The 20365-nt window shown below is 43.7% G+C and overlaps 1 protein-coding gene and 1 long non-coding RNA gene across 7 annotated transcripts in view; one reads left to right on the top strand and one right to left on the bottom strand.

Annotated features, from left to right (window-relative positions):
• LOC139239106 (uncharacterized) overlaps positions 1 to 5085 on the top strand; it is a 34814-nt gene extending 29729 nt beyond the window's left edge. Inside the window, exon 2 of the long non-coding RNA XR_011588605.1 lies at positions 4017 to 5085. This is a non-coding gene — a long non-coding RNA (uncharacterized lncRNA). The remainder of the gene's footprint in view (positions 1 to 4016) is intronic.
• Positions 1 to 20365, bottom strand: part of LOC139239069 (WD repeat-containing protein 7) — a 1036818-nt gene that overhangs the window by 244392 nt on the left and 772061 nt on the right. The gene's annotated exons all lie outside the window — the stretch shown is intronic.

The raw sequence follows: 20365 nt of genomic DNA, 5'->3' as shown, positions 1-20365 counted from the left end.
TTAGTGTGTAAATAACCCAGCAATTTGGGGCGAGGAAGAGATATGCTTTGAGTCATGAATCACCATAAATTGCTGGGTGATTTGCGCCGTTCCACCGTCACACTCGTGAAAATAGGAGCTTGCCATGAATCTCCCTGTGAGTTTCAAGATATTGCTCCATTAAAACCAATTAAACTTGCTCTAGAAAGTTCGGGCTCATGCTTAAAAATGTAAGGACCCTTTTAATGATGAGATTTATGTTCCTGCAATGCCACTCAACTTCCCCGGTCCTGAAAGGGAACAATTGAAACTGTGGCGTCTCTTTCCTGCAGATAGTTAATTGTTCCTCGTGGTTTTTAAAATTTAAAATGTAATTCTTACTTTTGCTTTCTGTCTCTTTCTCCCTCTCTTAATTCGATCTTTCTTTCCCTCTCTTCATTTCCCTTTCTGTACTGAATTTGACTCTAATTTACCCTATTATCATCTCTGTTGTTCCTCTTTTTCTTTCTCTATCCTTAAATCTCACTGGTTAAAGGAATACACTATTGGTCCTGTCATCCACTAAGGTCCCAGATGCCTCCTTGCCCTCGCCACGTCATTATCAGCTTGCACTTCCAGCGATTTGTGGCACAAAAACATTTTGGAAAATTCATTTTACTAACGGGGCATGATGCGAGATGCCCCGCTCCAGCAAATTCTAGGCTATTATTTCTCTCACTGCTGGTCGCACATGAATTTGAGTCACAAAAGTTTGAAGATGAGCTGCTGGTTTCTGAATCACAACTACAGATATGTGTCCCTCCAAAACTTATATATAACAAATTAGCTGCTAAAATTATGATTTCAAAAACTAATTTTCATCAGCATATCTGGCAATAGTCTTATGCGAAGGTCTATTTTATTTCAAGCTAAGTCGCAGTTGCTTTTTTGGGAAAAGTAAGATGTTCCCTGGTGTGAATCCATTAACTAGCTTTCGTTCAACATTCCTATCAGTGCACTTCTAAAGCTTAGAAAGTAGGGAGCGGTGTTGAAGTAATGAGTTTTACTTAATTAAAAAAAATACACTAAGATTCTTATATTTAGGATTTTATCATAATCTACTACTGCGATGCAAATTAGGCACGATTTTCGGCGACTTTGCGACCGGGTTTTTGCTGCGATTTGACCCTCCGCGGCCAAAACCCGGCCGGCGGGATCCTCGGTGATCTGTTTGCGGCGGCGTTTCCACGTACCGCCGGGGAGAGGTGCGCCATCGCGCAGATTGCATTTGCGTCGCACTTTCCGCTCTCTACGGACCCATACGGCATACCCAGAATACCGACAGGGCCAAACCTGTCAGTGCAGCCCTGCTAGCAGCGGTAAGTATGAAAGACCTGCAAAAAGGTAAGTTAAAGTTTTTATTTTTTAATTATTTCTTAGCGATTTAGTAGGTAAGGGTTTTTTGAATGTTTTTTTGCAATTTAAAAAAACATTTTCTCCCCCCTCCCAAGGCCTCTCTTGCAGCCCTACCGGCCCCGGACTAAAGTTGCCAAAACTCGCAGTTTGCGCCGTGAATCCTCCTGCAATGCCGACTTTACAGATGCGCAGACGTAAAGGCCGAAAGTTAGGCCTAAAAACGGTAGTGCAGCGAAAATGGTCATTTTGGCGTAAAACTACCATTTTCGCTGAAAACCGAAAATCTAGCCCAGAGTTATACAGCACAGAAGGAGGCCATTCGGCCCACAATGCCTGTGCCAGCTCTTTGAAAAAGCTATTCAATTGATCCCATTCCACCTGCTCTTTCCCCATAGCCTGACAAATTTTTCCTTTGTGTGTTTTTCGCAATGCCTGGTTATGCAACTATGAAAGCTGTTTTCAGTTTGTTTATGCACCCATGGTGGAGGTCAATGTGTTACCATGGAGCAGCTGGAGAGGGAGAGAGAGCCCATGCCATCCCCATTATAGCAGTCAACAGCTCCAGGGAATAGTATAATAGATTGCAAATCTCAGACTGGAGATAGTCAGTCAAGTGTACCTGAGAGCACAAAATTTCACTCTCTGTGCCCAGTCCTGTAAACCATGATTTTTGTGCACTTTTAGATTTTTTTAATGATGGTGTGCAACGATTTTTATTTCCAGCATAGGCAAATAGAAATTGACAATAAAAGCCCACACTGCCAGAATGTACTGGAGTCCATACTGCGAGAATGTACTGAAGTCCATAAAACAAATTTTATTTTCCTACCAAAACTATCCGTAACGCTTCCGGAACTGTAGTAAATGAAAAATCAAAACTTCTAGGGGGTGTTTTCCCAGATCTCCCTCGAAAACAAATCTATCAGCACTCACACACCATTCAGTAATTTTTAAAATCTATTCCTGTTGCTGGGTATATCTGCATCTTAAGTTATAATAAATTAAGAGGGGTTTTGATAAAAGTAAATAAGGAAAAACTATTGCCACTGGCAGGAGAGTCGGTAACCAGAGTACAGATAGTTGAGATAATTGGCAAAATAACCAGAGGGCAGATGAGGAAACACTTTTTACGCAGCAAATTGTCATGATCTGGAATGCAGTGTCTGAAAAGGGAAACTTTTCAAGTATATATCTAATTTCCATTAAAATGAAAATTTTGCAGGGCTATTGGGAAAGAGCAGGGAAGAGGGATGGACTAATTGGATGGCTCCTTCAAAGAGATGGCACAGACACAATGGACTAAATACTGTGCTGTATGATAAACCTGTTTCCCATTGCACTTTCATTCAGGGGCTGAATTTTCAGCTTTTTGCCATTTCGCCCGTTTCCGGCCGCAATTTGCGGCGGAGTCAAACATTTAGCACCGGGTTAGCATTAACGCCAGAGCTCACAACCTTTGAATGAAAGTTCACGAGGAGCGTTAGGGCCAATTCCGGCATTGCACCACACACTTTGTGCGCCGGAGCCGAAAGTTCCGGCACTAAAAAAAAAACAGCCATTCTGCGCATGCGCAGATTTATTTTATCTTTTTCTTTCCGCGCTTCTGGTCTGCTCTCCAGTCACAAACGCGAACGCAGGATGCGGTCATGCGCATGTGCAGTACAACCAGGGTTTAATCAGCCATTTTACATTTGGATTTTGATGATGGAGGATGATGATTCTCGACGGCATGCCAGGCGATCCAGCCACAAGGCTAATGAAGCTCTAGTGGGGGCTGTGGAAAAAAGATGGCAGGAGTTGCATCTTAGGGGTGGATCTAGACCACTGCCATCCATAATTTAAAAGGATCTGGAGGCAAATCGCTGAGGAGGTCAATGCCTCAGACACTGGTGAGAACCAGCATACAGTGCAGAAATAAATTTAATGATCTGACAAGGGTGGTCAGAGTGAGTACAATTTTAATTCATGCACCCCTTCATTATTTGAATTATAAATCTGACACACTATTTGTTCTCATGCTGTTGGTGCCTCTTAGTACTCTGTGGGTTACCTACTAAAATACATGACACATAGGTAGGCTTAGTTCGGCACCCTATTTGTCATTAATGATCTTTACAAATTATTAAGATTGCTTTCCGAGATCTCATAAGATTGCTCCCCACTTTGATGTCCTCCTGATGAACCATGTGCAACTTCCAAGGCCATTAAACAGAGGACTACATTACATTCACACAGTATAAGTGCTTTGGTGGCTATCTGTGCCACAAAAGCAGATGGACCCTCTTGTAACCATTCCCATTTTCATCTTTGCAGGCAAAGTCGCCGCATAATCGCCGCGAGCAGGTGCAGACAGGTGGCAGTCCGCCTCGAACCCTGCCACTCACGGACATCAGTGTCACTGGTCGGGCAGCTGCCACTGGGTGGCGCTGACCCCCATTCAGATACTGAGGGTAAGTCCTGCACACTCCCTGGGATAGGTTGGGGCAATGTCCTGCAATGTCTCTGGACGAGGTTGGGGCAATGTCCTGCAGTGTATCTGGACTAGATGTAATGGAGTAGCGGCAGTCCTGCCTATGCAACCTTCCTCAGGTCACCCTGTCCCCTCCGCTGCTAATAACCAGTCTGTTGCTTTCTACTTCCAGATGACCAGATGCAGGCGCTGCATCCCTCAAGGCACCACTCCACATCAGGCCATCGTCTAGAGGAGGAGGAAGGAGGAGGATACGGATGAGCCAACTCCTGTGCAGCATCCGGCGTAGCTTCATTCCACCAGCGGCAGTCAGATCCTCTGAGGACGACGTGATGTTCTCGGGGTTCGAGGAATCTGAGGCTCCTGGGACCAGTGCCATGCATCAACACAGTGCTAAGGTTGAATCCTGCATGCCATCTCTCTGGAGGGTGAATCGGCAAAGTCAGTCTGCTAACACTCAGGCAGACCTGGAACTGGACAGGGTGGGAATGTCCAGGGAAAGCATCCAGCTCAGCTCCTTGATGTCTTGGGTAGGATTCTGGCGAGCATTGACAGTCTGAAAGCAACCATTACAGAGGTAGGGTCGCAGATTGTCGGTGCGAGCCGCGATACCTGCGAGGCCATCAATGCCCATACGAGGCTTGTGACCTCCAGCAGTGACAGTGGAGTCTCGGAGTGTGCGGCGCAAACACTTGCAGAATATGGCGCATCACAGGCACAAGCTCTGCTTGAGCTTGGGCAGGTGATGCAGTCCATGCCTGCTGCCATACTCTCTGCATTCCCCACTGTCATATCGAAACCACCTGTGACTGGCGACGCCGATGAAGAGGCTAACCAGTCAGAAGCCGGGCCTTCTACGCAACTAGCTCTTCCAGTGCGTCCCCAGACGGCATCTCCAAGGTTTCTCCCCCAACACAGCAGGACACTGGCAGCCTTGCTGCACGCCATCTTGGTGCTACTTTTGGTAGGAGCAGCAGGCAAGGGAGGTTGGCAAGGGGAAGGGGGGCAAAAGATGGCGGGAAAAAATAATGGGGCAGGTTGCTGCATTATGTTGTTGATGCGGGATACATCACATGTTTTATGTATGTCAAAGTTTCACGTTAAAGTTTCACACTGGATTATGTTGTTAATGTTGCTGAATGATCACACTGCTGGATTCAGCTTATTTTATTTAAGTCTCACAATAAAGGTTACAAAGTTTACAATGTTTAATAAAGGTTACAAATTTTACAATGTTACAATGTTTAATAATTTTTTTCTGTTCCTAACACAGATGAGACTGCACACAGGGAGGTTAAAGTAACAGTGACCTCAGTCTTTATTAAGACACTCCAGAGTGAGGAACAGGCCTTAGGGGCCGGCTTATATACAGTGCTCCCAAGAGATGCTGGGATCCCTTGGGACTTCAGGGGATGAGCTCCCTGGTGGTGGAACATGGGATACACAACATTAACCATTTCTGTGTAGTGTCTCAATTGTAGAATAGGAGGGGGAACGTGGTGGGATAGAGTGGCCAGACAACGTGCACTCTTCAAGCAAAGTGTTCAATTATGAGCTGCCGACGTAAAGCTTTTGCAATGGCAAAATCTCTGAGGCCTCCACTGTGGTTGTGGTGGTGGCCTGGGTTCCTCTCAAAGGCTCCTCTTCCTCGTCTTCCTCCTCGCCCCCCTTCTCCTGAGGTGGTTCTGCAATCCCCATTCCTATCCCTTCATGATGGCCAAGTTGTGTAGCATGCAGCACACCACAATGAACTCAGAGACATGCTGAGGGGAGTATTGTAGGCAGCCTCCAGAGTGGTCCAGACATCGTAAGCGCTGCTTGAGCTCTCCAACTGTCTGTTTGACGATGTTGCATGTGGCTGCATGGCTCCCATTGTAGCGATGCTCAGGGGGTTCTGGAGGGGGGTCATGAGCCAGGTGGCGAGGCCGTAATCTTTGTCCCCGAGCATTCAGTTCTGGCCTTGTGGTTGACTCTGGAACACGCATGAGACAGTGCTCTCATGCAAGATGAAAGCATCATGGATGCTCCCTTGATATTGGGCATTGACTGCCATGATGCGCTGAGTATGGTCACAATCTGTACGTTCATGGAATGGAATCCCTTCAGTTTCGGAAAACCTTTGGATTCTCTAAAGGTGCTCGCAGGGCGATGTACAGTCAAGGGCACCCTGAACCTTGGGGAAGCCAGCAAATCATCCAAAACCTACAGCCCTCTCATTTTGGGTCTCCCTGGTCATTGGGAAGTTTATGAAGTACATTCTGCGTGTGTACAGTGCATTAGTCACCTGACGAATGCAGCAATGTGTAGTGTGCTGCGAGATGGAGTTTATGCCCCCCGCTGATGCCTGAAAGGAGCCAGCATAGAAGGCAAGTGTCACAGTCACTTTCACCTCGATGGGCAGTGCAGTCCTGTTGCCGCTGGTAGACTGTAGGTCTGCCTGTATGAGCTGGCATATCTCTGTGACCACCACTTTTTGGAAGTGCAGCCTTCTAACGCACTGTGCCTCAGAAAGATGAAGATATGAGCAATGTTCCCTGTAAACTCGAGGGTGGTAAGGCCTTTTCCCCATACATCTGCGACCTTTTCGATTACGTTGCAAATGATCAACAATACACCTTCTTCCAGCTTGAAGCCGTATGAATATAGCAGCCAGAATTATTGGCTCCCAACCTAGCATGGCCCCCATATATTTTAAAATGTCCTTTATAAAACAAACTAAAAGCGCTCAAACTTCACAATCAAAAGTATGCAGTAATGCAGCTTTCTTCTCCCAATCCTTTTAATCACTCACAATTCCGATTTTCTCCTCCGTTTTCAACATGGCTCCTGGTGCACCCTGGGTCCGACTGTTTTTTCTTGGCGCCTTCTCAGGCAGAAGCTAAATCGGGCAAAATGCTTGCAAATTCTGCCTGGGGCGCTCGTGCAGCAACACACGATGATTTATGTCATCAAAACGGTCAAAACAGCGGCGGGACGGTAAGTTCTAGCGCCGCCGCAAACCCATTGGGGAAAGTTTCCCCCGGGCGCAAAATCTTGCGCGCCTCGTTTTTCCGCCAAAAAAATCATTTTTGCGCCTCGCCAAGACGTTAAATGAGGCGCAAATCAGCCAAAATTCTAGCCCCTTGTCTTCATGTGTCATAGTCCTAATATTCAGGACTGTGACTTTTTAAAATTTGCAGGTCAGTTTTTGTTACTTTTCTAGATTGGCATGAAAGTATTTTAAGGGCTCGGAAATTGGAATCTAGATAAATTAACTGTACCAGTCAATATCCACTGCGTAAAAGTCACAGACTTGTATTAGCTTAGTGGTATTTATAATATAGCTCACGTGTTATTCACAGTCTGCCTCCACTTTTAACTGCTGTGTCATGTGCCTCTAACCTTAGTGATAGTTAGTCTGGCTGAGAGATTTTGGGAGTGACTTTTGCCATCATTTTCGGAGGTTTTCTCGGCGGTACAGCTGTTTTTGGAAGACAAACTGCCTGGCAAAAGTTTCCCCCTTACTTTTTAAATAGAACCGCCCACATTTTGAAAAGACCGCCGGGGAGCAAACCGCCCATGTGCACCGCCGAGAAAAGAGCCAAGATCGAAGTTTGGCCTCAACGGAGCCCGTACAGATCGCCGAGGAAACCGCCCACGAGAAGCAGCCTGAAACAGGGCGGTAGGTGAGTAAAGAAAGGTAAGTTAAAGGTTTTTTATTATTTTTTCTAAAACGGTGATTACCTTTAAAAGTATCTTGAGAATGTTCTTTTAACTTTTTATAAGTGAAAAAATATTTTTTGAGTTTTCTCCCCTCCCTAGGCCCAACCGCAACCTTGGACTAAATTTAAAATACTTAATCGGTCATTCAGGTAAGAACCGCCCGTTTTCCCTAGTTTCAGCTTTAACCACCGAGAAACCGCCGAGAATCTTGGTGCAAGATCCGTTATCTCGCCGGGCAGTATTTCTTACCTTATTAATGGAAATTTTCACCGGCGTTAATTGCAGAACCTTAGCAGTGTTTCTGGGTGGCAATCGGGCAGTGAAGGGTTTTAAAGAAAGTCTAGCCTATTGACTTGGCTATGATTCATTATCATTTTCCATGTTTTTTTCTTCATTTTAGCAGAAGAATGCTATTATGAAGCTGGATATTCCAGCTTCCATATAGCAAGTGAAAGATTCCTGTTAAAATAGAATTGTTTTACTGGACTGATGGCCTGACCGATTTTCTCTCTTACTGTAGGGAAATTCTGGCCTACACTTTGCAACTCTTCACCGTGGCACAATTGAAAGTAGGAGCTCACTGCATGGCAAAACACAGACCCGCAGTCCCCTCACCCAAAGCATTCCTGAGAGCAATCCCAAGCAACACATTGGTTGGAACTGCAACTGTTAACAAAAGGTTAGCACGAAATTGTACAATCTACAATGTCCTTTCTTTTGTTAAAATTTAGTTCTCTTCCGTTACTCTTTCTCCATGTTACATAGCATTCACCAGCAAAGGCGGCAGGAGTGTCCAGCCATCTGTTAATGCTGCCCTTGTTTTTCAAGGAAGGTGGCTCCCAAAATGGCTTGTCCACACTGAACTCCTCTCCTATACAACTTTATCCATGGGTATCCAGTCATTTTATATTCTTCCCACTCATCCAACCTCACCGCACCTCCACTGCTTAAAATCATCAGGCCCTAATAGAAGGTATATTTTAGTTCAAGCTACAAATTTAAAGTTGCTGGAACGAAGCATATTGCCCCCTCCCCCACCCCAGCCCCCACCCTTCTTGTTCTGTGTTTTTACAGTGCTCTCTTCAACAGCCAGAATTCTGCTCACACTTGATTTTCCAACTCCTGGACTCTGCTCCTCTGTTGGACTAAACCCGAATGCCTCACCTGCCGTGACTATTCTGCCACCCAGTCTTTTCAAGTTTTAGATCCTCCTTAAAACCCACCTCTTTGACCAAGCTGTTGGTCGCCCCTCCTAACATCTCTTTTGGCTTGGCATTCATGCTTGCCCGACTACGCCTCTTTGAAATGCCTTGGGATATTTTTCCATGTTAAAAGCACGATATAAATGCAAGTTGTTATTTTTGAGAAAACTGTTACATAGTGTGAATGAGTGCAGTGAATTGACTTGTCCTCGGAGTCTCCCCTTCGTTACTGCATGGGAAACTGCTTGAGTGTAATATCTCCAAGTTTGTAGATGACACTAAGCTGGGTGGCGGTGTGAGCTGCGAGGAGGATGCTAAGAGGCTGCAGGGTGATTTAGACAGGTTAGGTGAGTGGGCAAATGCATGGCAGATGCAGTATAATGTGGATAAATGTGAGGTTATCCATTTTGGTGGCAAAAACACGAAGGCAGAATATTATCTGAATGGCGGCAGATTAGGAAAAGGGGAGGTGCAACGAGAGCTGGGTGTCATGGTTCATCAGTCATTGAAGGTTGGCATGCAGGTGCAGCAGGCGGTGAAGAAGGCAAATGGCATGTTGACCTTCATAGCTAGGGGATTTGAGTATAGGAGCAGGGAGGTCTTACTGCAATTGTACAGGGCATTGGTGAGGCCTCACCTGGAATATTGTGTTCAGTTTTGATCTCCTAATCTGAGGAAGGACGTTCTTGCTATAGAGGGAGTGCAGCGAAGGTTCACCAGACTGATTCCAGGGATGGCTGGACTGACATGAGGTGAGACTGGATCAACTGGGCCTTTATATACTGGAGTTTAGAAGGATGAGAGGGGATCTCGTAGAAACGTATATGATTCTGATGGGACGGGACAGGTTAGATGTGGGAAGAATGTTTCCGATGTTGGGGAAGTCCAGAACCAGGGGACATAGTCTTAGGATAAGGGGTAGGCCATTTAGGACTGAGATGAGGAGAAACTTCTTCACGCAGAGAGTTGTTAACCTGTGGAATTCCCTGCCGCAGAGAGTTGTTGATGCCATTCATTGGATATATTCAAGAGGGAGTTAGATATGGCCCTTACGGCTAAAGGGATCAAGGGGTATGGAGAGAAAGCAGGAAAGGGGTACTGAGGTGAATGATCAGCCATGATTTTATTGAATGGCGGTGCAGGCTCGAAGGGCCGAATGGCCTACTCCTGCACCTATTTTCTATGTTTCTATGGCCATTAAGTAAATCTCTCCCAAAACATCCTGGTTGAAATCATGAATCGAGTGTGGGCAACAGTGGGTGGAGAAACATGTTCTCCCAGTCTGTGGCATAGCATGTTTGCATACCATTGATACAGATAAATAGAGACATTTCAAATTATTAGTTGAATTTACCAATAATTCCTTCATATTTCAACCGAGTAACCCCAAATAGTACACTCCTGAAAGATAAAGTCCTGTATTGGTGAAAAGTAGGTTTCAATGAAGTTGTACTTTATGTTTCCTTCATTCAAGAGAGCAATTTGTGCCTGTAGTATATCGCAAATCACCAAAACAAGAGAGTTAATTCATATGCTTTCAAATTAAAAATATTGGCATTCTGGATAGTATTTTTTCTTTGAATCTCATTTAAGCTTCTAAAGGTGCGTCTATTAAAGCTTATGTTGCTACACGATTTCCAGACTTTTGTTTCATTAATATTTATTGCTGTTTTTATTCCTTTTAGTGTTTGTATAATTGCTACAAGAACCTAACACTTGCAAGTCAACAATTTTGCTAATGGTTGATATAAATTCTAAATACGGTGGGGAGAACTGCAGATTTTATTTGATAATTTTGTTTGAAAGTTCTTGGTACACCCTATCTCAAAACAAAAATTCTACTTCAGAAACACCTCAAAATAAATATTGGGCTTTGACTGCAAGAACAAGTAACCTTGAACATCATATTAACAGTCAACAAATTATGTATGGAGCTTGTAAGAAAGGTGATCTGAAAAAAAAGGCGTAACGCACTAATTAGGTGCTGGGAAAAAATAGTGGTGTTTGTGATGGAAAAAGACATAACTTACTAAATACTAGTTGATATCGGCTGTGAAAAAGATATTGGTTTAATTGGAAAAAAAAGAATTTGAAGAGGTAAAAGACACTCTCCATTGATAATGATTTTAAATTACGAGAAAGTTTCACTGCAGTTTGAAAGATTTCCAAAATGGACGTTGTTTATCAAGAAAAGTCCCGAACAGTCTAAACAAGCAGGAGGGTTTTGAAAATAACGAGGAGAAAAGATCTAAGCTATGCGAACTCAGCACAGAAAGAAAAAACTGGGAATTAGAGAATCTTACTGAATTTTTAAATTCTTATAGAAAATGGAACTGGCACAGATGTTTAGATTTTGTGCTGAGAGAGAAATAAAACACAAGATTTGCGCAGTGAACGGGACCGTAAAATAAAACGAAATGTTGGAATGCATACAGCGTGTGTGAAAATTGGATTTCAGTAAACAAAATAGCTATTAAAAATGTGTGGTCTAGTTTTAAATCAATTGAAAAAAAAATCTTTGGCAAGTACTTGAATTAGAAGTTCAGAAAAAATTGGAGTTTAATCTAAAATGCCGTCTTTCCTGATGAGAAGACTTTTATAATGATGGCTTTACTAATGATTTCTGCTGTTTTAACGGATTCCTAATTTCTAAGCAAGTTTTGAAGGCACAAAGACTTAAAAAATAATTTTTCGGATGATTACGCGAAATCACGTAATGACATCAGGCTTTCTTACAAACCTGTAAAGGAGTTAACCCTTTCCATTGACAGCTGTTTTATACTGGACATTATTAATTTGGATTTCTAAATAGAATAAAAAAACTCACCTGGCAGATAGAGGAAATGGTGGGATAGTCAGAATAAAAATAAAAACAGAACTAGCCTATGTAATAATACTCGCCTGATACAGATAAAAGAAAGATACTCAATCAAAACAAATTCAAGAGTTAAAAGCTAAGACAAATAAGCTGGAAGAGATTTTTTTTTTTTTAAATGGGACTAGACGGATAGTGCGGTGCGCAGCCATAGCACCATCACCTATGGCAATAGAGCCAATGTACCCCACGGTGGGTAAGTGTCGTCCACAAACCCAACCTAACCCTTACCTCCGATTTCACAGAGTGACCTCGACATGCATGGATAAAAGATGAGTAGACCAGAACCTAACACCTGATGACGACCAGGCTATCTGTTTAAAATTTGCAGATAAAACACTCACCGAGATGGGACCGCAGCGGCTACTTCGACTCTGGAGACTCAGGATACTGGGAACCTTAAGGCCCACGCAAGCATTGGATAATACAGATGGACTACAAGAGATGTTGCACACGCAAGAAAGACACAACAACATGAACTAGCTTTGTTTAATTTAACTGCCGAAATATGCATCCCAGCAGCCAAGGACTGGAGCAAGGACAGAACTTATTGTAACGCACGGCTATGTATAGTGTATTAAGTGAGGTTGTAATGCAGCAGGCTGCCGATGTCATGGGCGCCAGTAGATTCCGAGGACAGGAGCAAGTTCATAGGACCAAAAGGGGAAGGGCGCAGAAATCCAACTGGATGGAATTTCAGTTCGAGAAGCTCATGCCTGGGCAGACGAAGCTGCAAACAAGCAGCCAAATCCACCCAGCAAGAAACAGAAGGGTGGGAACAGAACGGAGCAAAAGGGGGGTGGGACCCCAGGATGTTTAGGAAAACTGGCCAATGGGATAAAATGAAGACCAAGGGAGGTCTCTGGAATATAAGGTGTATGTCCCGAAGCGTGACACGGTAACAACACGGAGAAGCCGGTATTGATCATGCGCAGCGCAAAGAAGAAGGAATACAACCTAAAAAGGGGGGCGGATGGAGTGTGGAGGAAAGATGACAATAAAGGTCCGGCTGGGACACCAAACACGCCCAAAGGGACCCTGGGAAGCCCTACCACTGCCCCAACAACCACCCTGGGGACAACAACTCTTCCCAGCACAACCACGCAAGTCCCCCCATAAGCCCGTCCATAAAGACTGGGCCAAAGGGGGGCTAGTAATAAAAGAATCTAAAGAAAGGATATAATTGCGGTGCGTCAGCGACTACTTAACCTAAATCTAATGGATATCATTCTTCCTAGCTTCTGTGGGAATGAAACTATAAGTCTATACCAGAACCTGGCACAACGGATCCTCGAAGGCCCAGAATCCACTACCCTGAGATTTAATGTCAGAAAGGGAACAGGACAAGGTCGAACAAAAAGGGGAATAATGGAAACACTAGGTACGGGTTATGCGGCAGGGGTTACGACGATGAATTCCATCGACCTGTATGCAATATATGACCAGGCTAACAACTTAATGGCGTAGTCTTGGGGGGTTTACTGGGGAGGGACTTGGATAACCAAGCCCGACAAGCGCGGTTGGGAGATGGCACGGAAGGGGAACTGTTACAAGTGGCCCATACATTACAGAAGCATGCCAAGACAATAAATTTGATCCACGCAATGGGGAACGACATAAGTAAACGATTACAAGCTGAGATAGTTTGCTCCGGGTATGGGGCCTGGATTAAGTGAAGTACAACATAACTTGGAGCAACTCCAGAATGGGGACATACCAGATTGGATCCCGAACAGCATACTTAACAATTGGACTCGAGATAAAAAAATGAATGACAAATGCGAGCTCCAAAGGAATAGTCACGCATGGGTGCCAAATTTCAGATGTATTACTGGGCGGGTGAATATGATCGGATTTATGTTGTCCATACCACAGTATGATGTAACAAAGGGAGACACGATAATATCGGTGAAGTAAGAAACCAAATTCGGTTGCGTTACCATCAGCCTGCCAGATGGGTGATTAAAATTAAATTAGTACAAAAGGCATTGACATAACTGATTGCTATAAAAATAATCAAGTGATTTTATGTCGAGGTACGCCACGAATGCCGAATGAGGATTGCAGATTCCACCAAACAAACGGATGCATGCTGAGTATCACTCCTCTCGAACATGATTCCGAAACAATCACTGCTCCACAAGGGAATGGAGATTGGTGCGTGAGCATAGGAGCAGCCAACCCGACGATTAAGACCAGAGGAGGAGTCACCTCTGTGTCATCACCAACCCTAACTTCTGTTTCAGGCCCATGGGAAAAATAGACAAAAATGGATACCACATACATCCCAAGACAATGGAAATCATCCACGGAATGGTCACGGATACCCTCTGAGAGGGGTACAAGGAGGCGGTATGGGAACCGCAAGGCACCGGAATTAAATGAGGAACAATTACATTTGGTGCAAGGAATCCAGAATTAAAGACGACAATATATCCAGCTGATGGAAGAAGTAGACAGCCTACAGAGAGACACTAACACGATGCTGGCTGATCAGCTCTGGTACTCAAATGTGGAACATTGGACTTAATATTCAGATCCACCCATGGATAAGAATTATATCACATGTACTTATATCACAGGGCTTGGTTCTGATGGTCATGATGGGATTAACATGTGCACGAATTAAACAGGCCAAACGATACGTCAGGGCACGCACTATGATTAAGGCCATAAGGGATGAAAATTTAAGCAGTCCTACAGGAAGGATTTACCTTTTTTAAACTCTGCAGGAAAGGTCTCAGGAGGTCCCGAAGCTTGGGAGATGGCCACCCAGGTGAACGGACCTATTTGGAACTTGCCTACAGGGAGATAGTTATCGGGAAATATGGCCAGCTTGGCGTATAGCCAAGGGCCAAAATGGGGGAATTGTAAGAGAAATTTGGCATTAGGGGTACCAGCGGGACAAGGGTAAAGTGTTGGTTCCTGCACCGACCCATAAGGAGGTAAAAGGCCTCTCTTCGGCCTTGTACCAAGGCTCCAGAAGTTATCAATTCAATAATATTCCGACAAGATACGATGTGAGAACCTAAACAGACATTGATAAGACCTTGCGAAGAGGCTCGAGGCGGACTCACGGGCACCAAGGAGAATCAACAAATTCTGACCTAATGAAGTCATTCTAGTCACGGCCTAAGGTCTTGGCCTGTCAAAGTAGCACTGATAAGGCAGTCCAATTAGAGATCTAGGGAGGTCTTAACAGGGAACGGAGGGGTTATTGAAATGTATAAAAGTTGTATGATTGTGCTGTTCAGGGAGCATCTCCACTCATAGGCGGCTGTGATAAGAGGTGTTCCCAGACATTCGTAATAAAAGATTGTTATACCTTGCCATCCGTCTCTGCCTGCTAACTCCGGGGGCTGTTACGCGGGTTGGGGCGAGCGTCGACCCTCTATATCAGGGGGCCCGCTCGTGGGAGGAGAAGCCGTCCCATTTTCCCTCACAGAGCTGCATGAATATTAATGTAATTTTATTAATTTCTGGCATCCAATCTGTTCATGCTGCATCTTAGACAATGTAAAAGCTAAGTAAACTGGGCACTGACTCAATTTTCTCCTCCTGATGACTCTCAGTGCTGGACTAACAAAATATATTGCTTGCTGTGGGAAGACAGACAAAGTGCCAATAAGTCGAGCTGGGATGGAATGTTCTGGCTCTATGAGATACTGTAGAAAGATTGGAATTTAAGCTCCTGTGGGAAGAAAAATTGTTGTATCACAGTGGTGCTGACAATTTGGCTATCTTATTTTTTCAGGGATAGGAAAGTATTAAAATGTGTGGAATTTATAAATCATGCAGTCAATGTAACATGGACTGGATTTACACATATGCATTTATTCTTTTACTTTAAATCCTTTAGAAATATGCCGAACTGTTTTCCCAAATGGGTGATATTACAGGAAGCCTTCTTGGAATGTTTTCTAAAAGCTGGTTCTATATTGAAGAGCGAACATTTGTGCTGAGTTTAAAAATAATTTATTCTGTTCCGTAAGGGACACGGAACCTAAAACAAGTAATTTAATTGGTTGGGCATCCACACTAGGCAAGAAGAAAGGGAGATTCCTACACAAAGTTGAATTTAAAAACTTTCACCATTAATGTGCATTATGATGATACTGCCACCGTAGGGAAAGGTAAAATTCCCAACAGGCACAAATACTAGTGAGTTATCACAGCCTGCCATACAAGTGAAAGATGGGTTGCCCACTTTTACCTCGTTCAAATCTGCACAAGGAACAGGAGGTGGGATAATATGTTGAGTTATGAGATTTATTTTTCGAATAAAAATGTATTGAAATCTTTAATAATTAATACCTCCACATTCAAAATCATAGACAACAAATTGCTTTTATATAATCCCTTTACTCGAGAAAAACATTTCACGTAATATAGTGGAACACTATTTCATACTAAACCAAAGCAGAAGTAAAATGAAACACAAACTGTTGCTAAGCAAATCAAAAATTACATTTAAACAGTTCTCAGGATGAGAACATTCAATGCAAAAGGGGGGGGGGGGGATCAAATGTTTGATGCTGCTTTATGTTTTAGAAATTCATCTCACTGAAAAACTGGATAACTGGCAACTATAGTGAACCAAAACTCTGCATCAGCAACTGCCTGTCGATGAGTTGCTGTTCATTTTATACAACTGTGTCTCTTTCCAGAATCTGGAGCAGGAATTTCTATCTTCAGCTGCCTACTGCTGCAGACTGTTAAGTGTTATTTCACTCGTGTTACTGTTGATTTTTACACGTGTGAAGTATTGATTCTGTGGGTAGAGCAACAGAGCTCTTTTATTGCTTCATTTGGCCACAGGTGGAATGGAACTGAATACATTTTTTTGAGGGAAAAAATGCTAATATTTCAATGAGTTAAAAGGGATCAGAAACTGAAATACTTTTGATCTAAGGCTAAAGCAAAACAGTAATATAATACATTTCACACTTAATTAACAAGTTAATTTACATCTGAAATGACATTTAAACTCGTCAAAAAAATTTTTTTATCCATGGTTATAGCTATATCTACAATTATAACATTTTCAACAGCAGTAAACAGTCCCTGGTATCTACTACAATGTAATGTTCTGACACGGTCATTTGTATTTAATAAAAGGATCTGTAAAGGATTTTAGGGAAATTAATTAAAATTTCTCTCGGAATAATAATAGGTTAAGAAAACTGAATTTAAAAAGAGCCTTAATAAGCTATTGTGGTAACAGAAGAGCTCTCGGAACGGTTCCAAGGGCTGACCACTGATTTACTTTGCTGCATGAGCAATTTGTTTCCAAATGTTTTTAACACTATAGTTTCATGCACGCTTTACATCATCCAGACTGATTCACCATTCTAATGACAGATGACAGGGAACAGTGTAAATAAAGCATGAGCTATTATGAAGTCTTTTTTTCAAAACTCTAAATAGGTTTATGCTAGTTGAAGGATTAATGCTTGAAAACCTACATTTACAACTAGTCGATTGTTTGCTTCCAATTTCTGGGATAACACATTCTGATGTTGGATTCACATCTCGCCCTCATATTAACATTAGTCGCCACGTTTCAGTAAATTCTCGACATTTTATCAGCTAGTTCCAGATCTCAGACACCACCAAATAGTTATCCTAAATTGTAGTAACATACATGCAGATTAAATATAAATATACAGTAACAAGACTTATTATTTTAAAAAAGAGATTACGGTTACATTTTGGATCATTTCTAACCTTCGTACTCTAGACTATTTCACCTCACATCACCTCACCCCATACTGTTGCGAGTCGATATCCTTGCCTTGAGAACTAGGTAACATTTTAGTAATGTACCTGGCAAGCAAATGGGAAACCCTATGGTAATTTTATTTAGCTACAGGACTATAAGAACAGGAGAATATAAGAAATAAACTCAGGAGTAGACCATACAGCCACTCGAGCCTGCTCGGCCATTCAATAAGACTATGCCTCTGTAAGTATCACATCAATCTTTGGAAGAAGTAGAGCATTACATCAGGCCTTTTCTAAGTTTGTGCAATACATTTGCTCGATATTTTAACCTTACATTAAAGATGAAACAGCAAATAGGTAAAAGTCCCAATATAGTTACATATTTACAGTAGGTATTTTTCCACCTAACTCCTTGGGCCCAAGTTTCCACATGATTTGTGCCTGATTTTTAGGAGCAACTGGTGGAGAACGGACTATCTTAGAAATCGCAATTCTCCACATTTTTTTTTCTGCAGTTCTAGTCAGGTAGAACAGTTCTACTTTGGAACAGAATTTTTTCTTCAAAAGGGGGCGTGTCCGGCCACTGACGCCTGATTTGAAAGTTTCCACAGTGAAAACGTACTCCAAACTAAAGTAGAATGGAGCCAGTGAAGATTTTTGTAGAACTGAAAAAACCTGTTCTACACATTAAAAAATCAGGCGCAGGTTACAAATTAGGCGTCCAGAACGAGGTGGGGGGGGGGAGGGAACTCATTAAATTCGACAATAAATCCTTATTTATACTTCTACAATTATTATACAAATAAATCCAACCTGAATAAACATTTATAAGCCAAGAAAAGATTAAATAAACCATCTTCCTACCTGTGTGAAAGTGCTTCAGCCAGGGAGAATTCTGCAGCTATTCGTGCCGCTGAGCGAGAGAGGGGGGGGGAGAAAGCCGTTCGTGCTGCTGAGCGGGAAGGAGGGGGGGAGAGAGAGAGAGAGAGAGAGAGAGAGGAGGGGAGGGAGGGAGAGAGAGAGAGGGGGATGGAGGGAGAGAGAGAGAGGGGGAGGGAGGGAGAGAGAGAGAGGGGGATGGAGGGAGAGAGAGAGAGGGGGAGGGAGGGAGAGAGAGAGAGGGGGATGGAGAGAGAGAGAGGGGGAGGGAGGGAGAGAGAGAGAGGGGGAGGGAGAGAGGGGGGGGGAGCGGGTGTCGGGTCTGGTCCGGAGGCAGGGTTGAGCGGGTGTCGGGTCTGGTCGGCGGGGGGGGGGGGAGCAGGAGCTGGCCGTGGGAGGAGCCTTATTCACGCAGCCCCAGTGAGGCCATTCAGCCAGGGCTAGGGGCTGCGTGCTTCGGGCCCCTCCCACACAGTTCGGCGCCTGGAGCTACTGCACTTGCGTGCCCACTGTAGTGCGCATGTGCAGAGGTCCCGGCACTGTTTTCAGCGCAGGGACCTGGCTCCGCTCCCCCACAGCTCGTGCTGGCTGCGCCGAGGGCCAGAGGACCTGCAAGTAGGTGGAGAATACCGAGGATTTTTTTAGGCGCGAAAAACGGGCGCCCAGCTCGGAGGGGCGCCCGTTTTTTTTCTTGTGGAAACTTGGGCCCATCGAGTGGACAAAATTATTTCAAAATAATTCAACTCCAAGAATTAAGCTAACCTTTTGTAAACAACTTTACAAATTGAGTTTCTTTTCCTACATTTTTTAACCACTGTAGGAAACTATATGAATTTAAATCGTTTCTTGGAAAGTCAAATCGATCTTTCCTCTCTTTCAGTAGTCTCAAACTGATGGGTTCCCCTCTCTCATTTTCAAAATCTTGTATATCCCAGAAAAAAGTTACCAAGGTTTAGTGTATCTCATTACTCAAATTTGAAAAAATAAAATCATCCACATTTGAACTGAACCAATGACACTGCATTAATAATGTTTGATTTAATTCTTCCCACTAAACTGTTATCAACAAAATTTGCAGCATTGCACTAAAATGAGCTTGGCACAGGAATCTGAACTGCAGTCTTTTTTTAACACCTGTGTACTGTGACTAGATTTAAAAGAATAGCTATTAAACTAAAATGCCCAATTTTTGTAATTTTTTTTTAAAAGGAAGAAAAGAATGGGCCTAGAAATTGCCTGGCGCAAACAGGGCGCAAGGAACAATTCCTGCACGGGAACGGGTAGGCCAAAGGCACACCCAAAATCGGGCCTCATTTACTTAAGACCAGTGAGCTGCAGACAATTGCCACGTGTCTCCAGACAACTCTCCAGCAAAGAGGATTTCAATTTTGGCCCTCAGGTAGGCACTGGGTGAGGGGGGGTGGGATCGGAAGGAAGCAGGGCAATCGGGAGAGGTGGAACGAATCGAGAGGGAGGGGCAAGCGATCGGGGGAGGGAGAGGTGCAATTGGGAGAGGGTGAGTGGAGGAGGCTATCGTAGGAGGGGACATTCCTGCATCTCCTGACCCCACATTCCAATAAGTATATTTAAAAATACACCTTTTAGGTGACTGACGCCAGCGGCTCCTTTGAGGACCATGGCTAGGCTTCATGAAGACCATGTCACCCGGTTCCAGTCATGTTCACGGTATCCCAATTTTACAAAGAGGACCTCAAGCAGGCGTGAGGCTCCCTATTTATAAAGTACGAACATCGGTTTCAGGTGTATGCCCTGTACGCCTCTTTTTCTGGCTTTACCAGTATGGCAGGGGGGGGGGGGGGGGGGGGTGCACACCCTCCTTCTGCTATATTGGATGTTTAGGCGCCCATTTTGCACCTGTAAAACAGGTGCGGCGCCAGTGAAGCCAACATGCCAACAGCTGATTTACCACGAGATTAGTTTTACATTCTGATAGCATTAACTGTACATCATATTATTTGGCAGACGTTAGTATTATTTTGCAATGTACAAATACATTGTGTACTTGATTTGAAAGAAAATGGTTCAAATCACAACGGTTGTCTCTTAGATCTAATGAATAGCTTGATCCATGCAAACTCGATTAATCCCAACTCATCGTCACAATTTTTGAAGAGCCAT

Source organism: Pristiophorus japonicus, chromosome 2, assembly GCF_044704955.1.
Source record: "Pristiophorus japonicus isolate sPriJap1 chromosome 2, sPriJap1.hap1, whole genome shotgun sequence".
Lineage (NCBI taxonomy): Eukaryota > Metazoa > Chordata > Chondrichthyes > Pristiophoridae > Pristiophorus > Pristiophorus japonicus.
The sequence above is the reverse complement of the archived record's forward strand: the minus strand, read 5'-3'. Positions and strand labels throughout refer to the sequence as shown.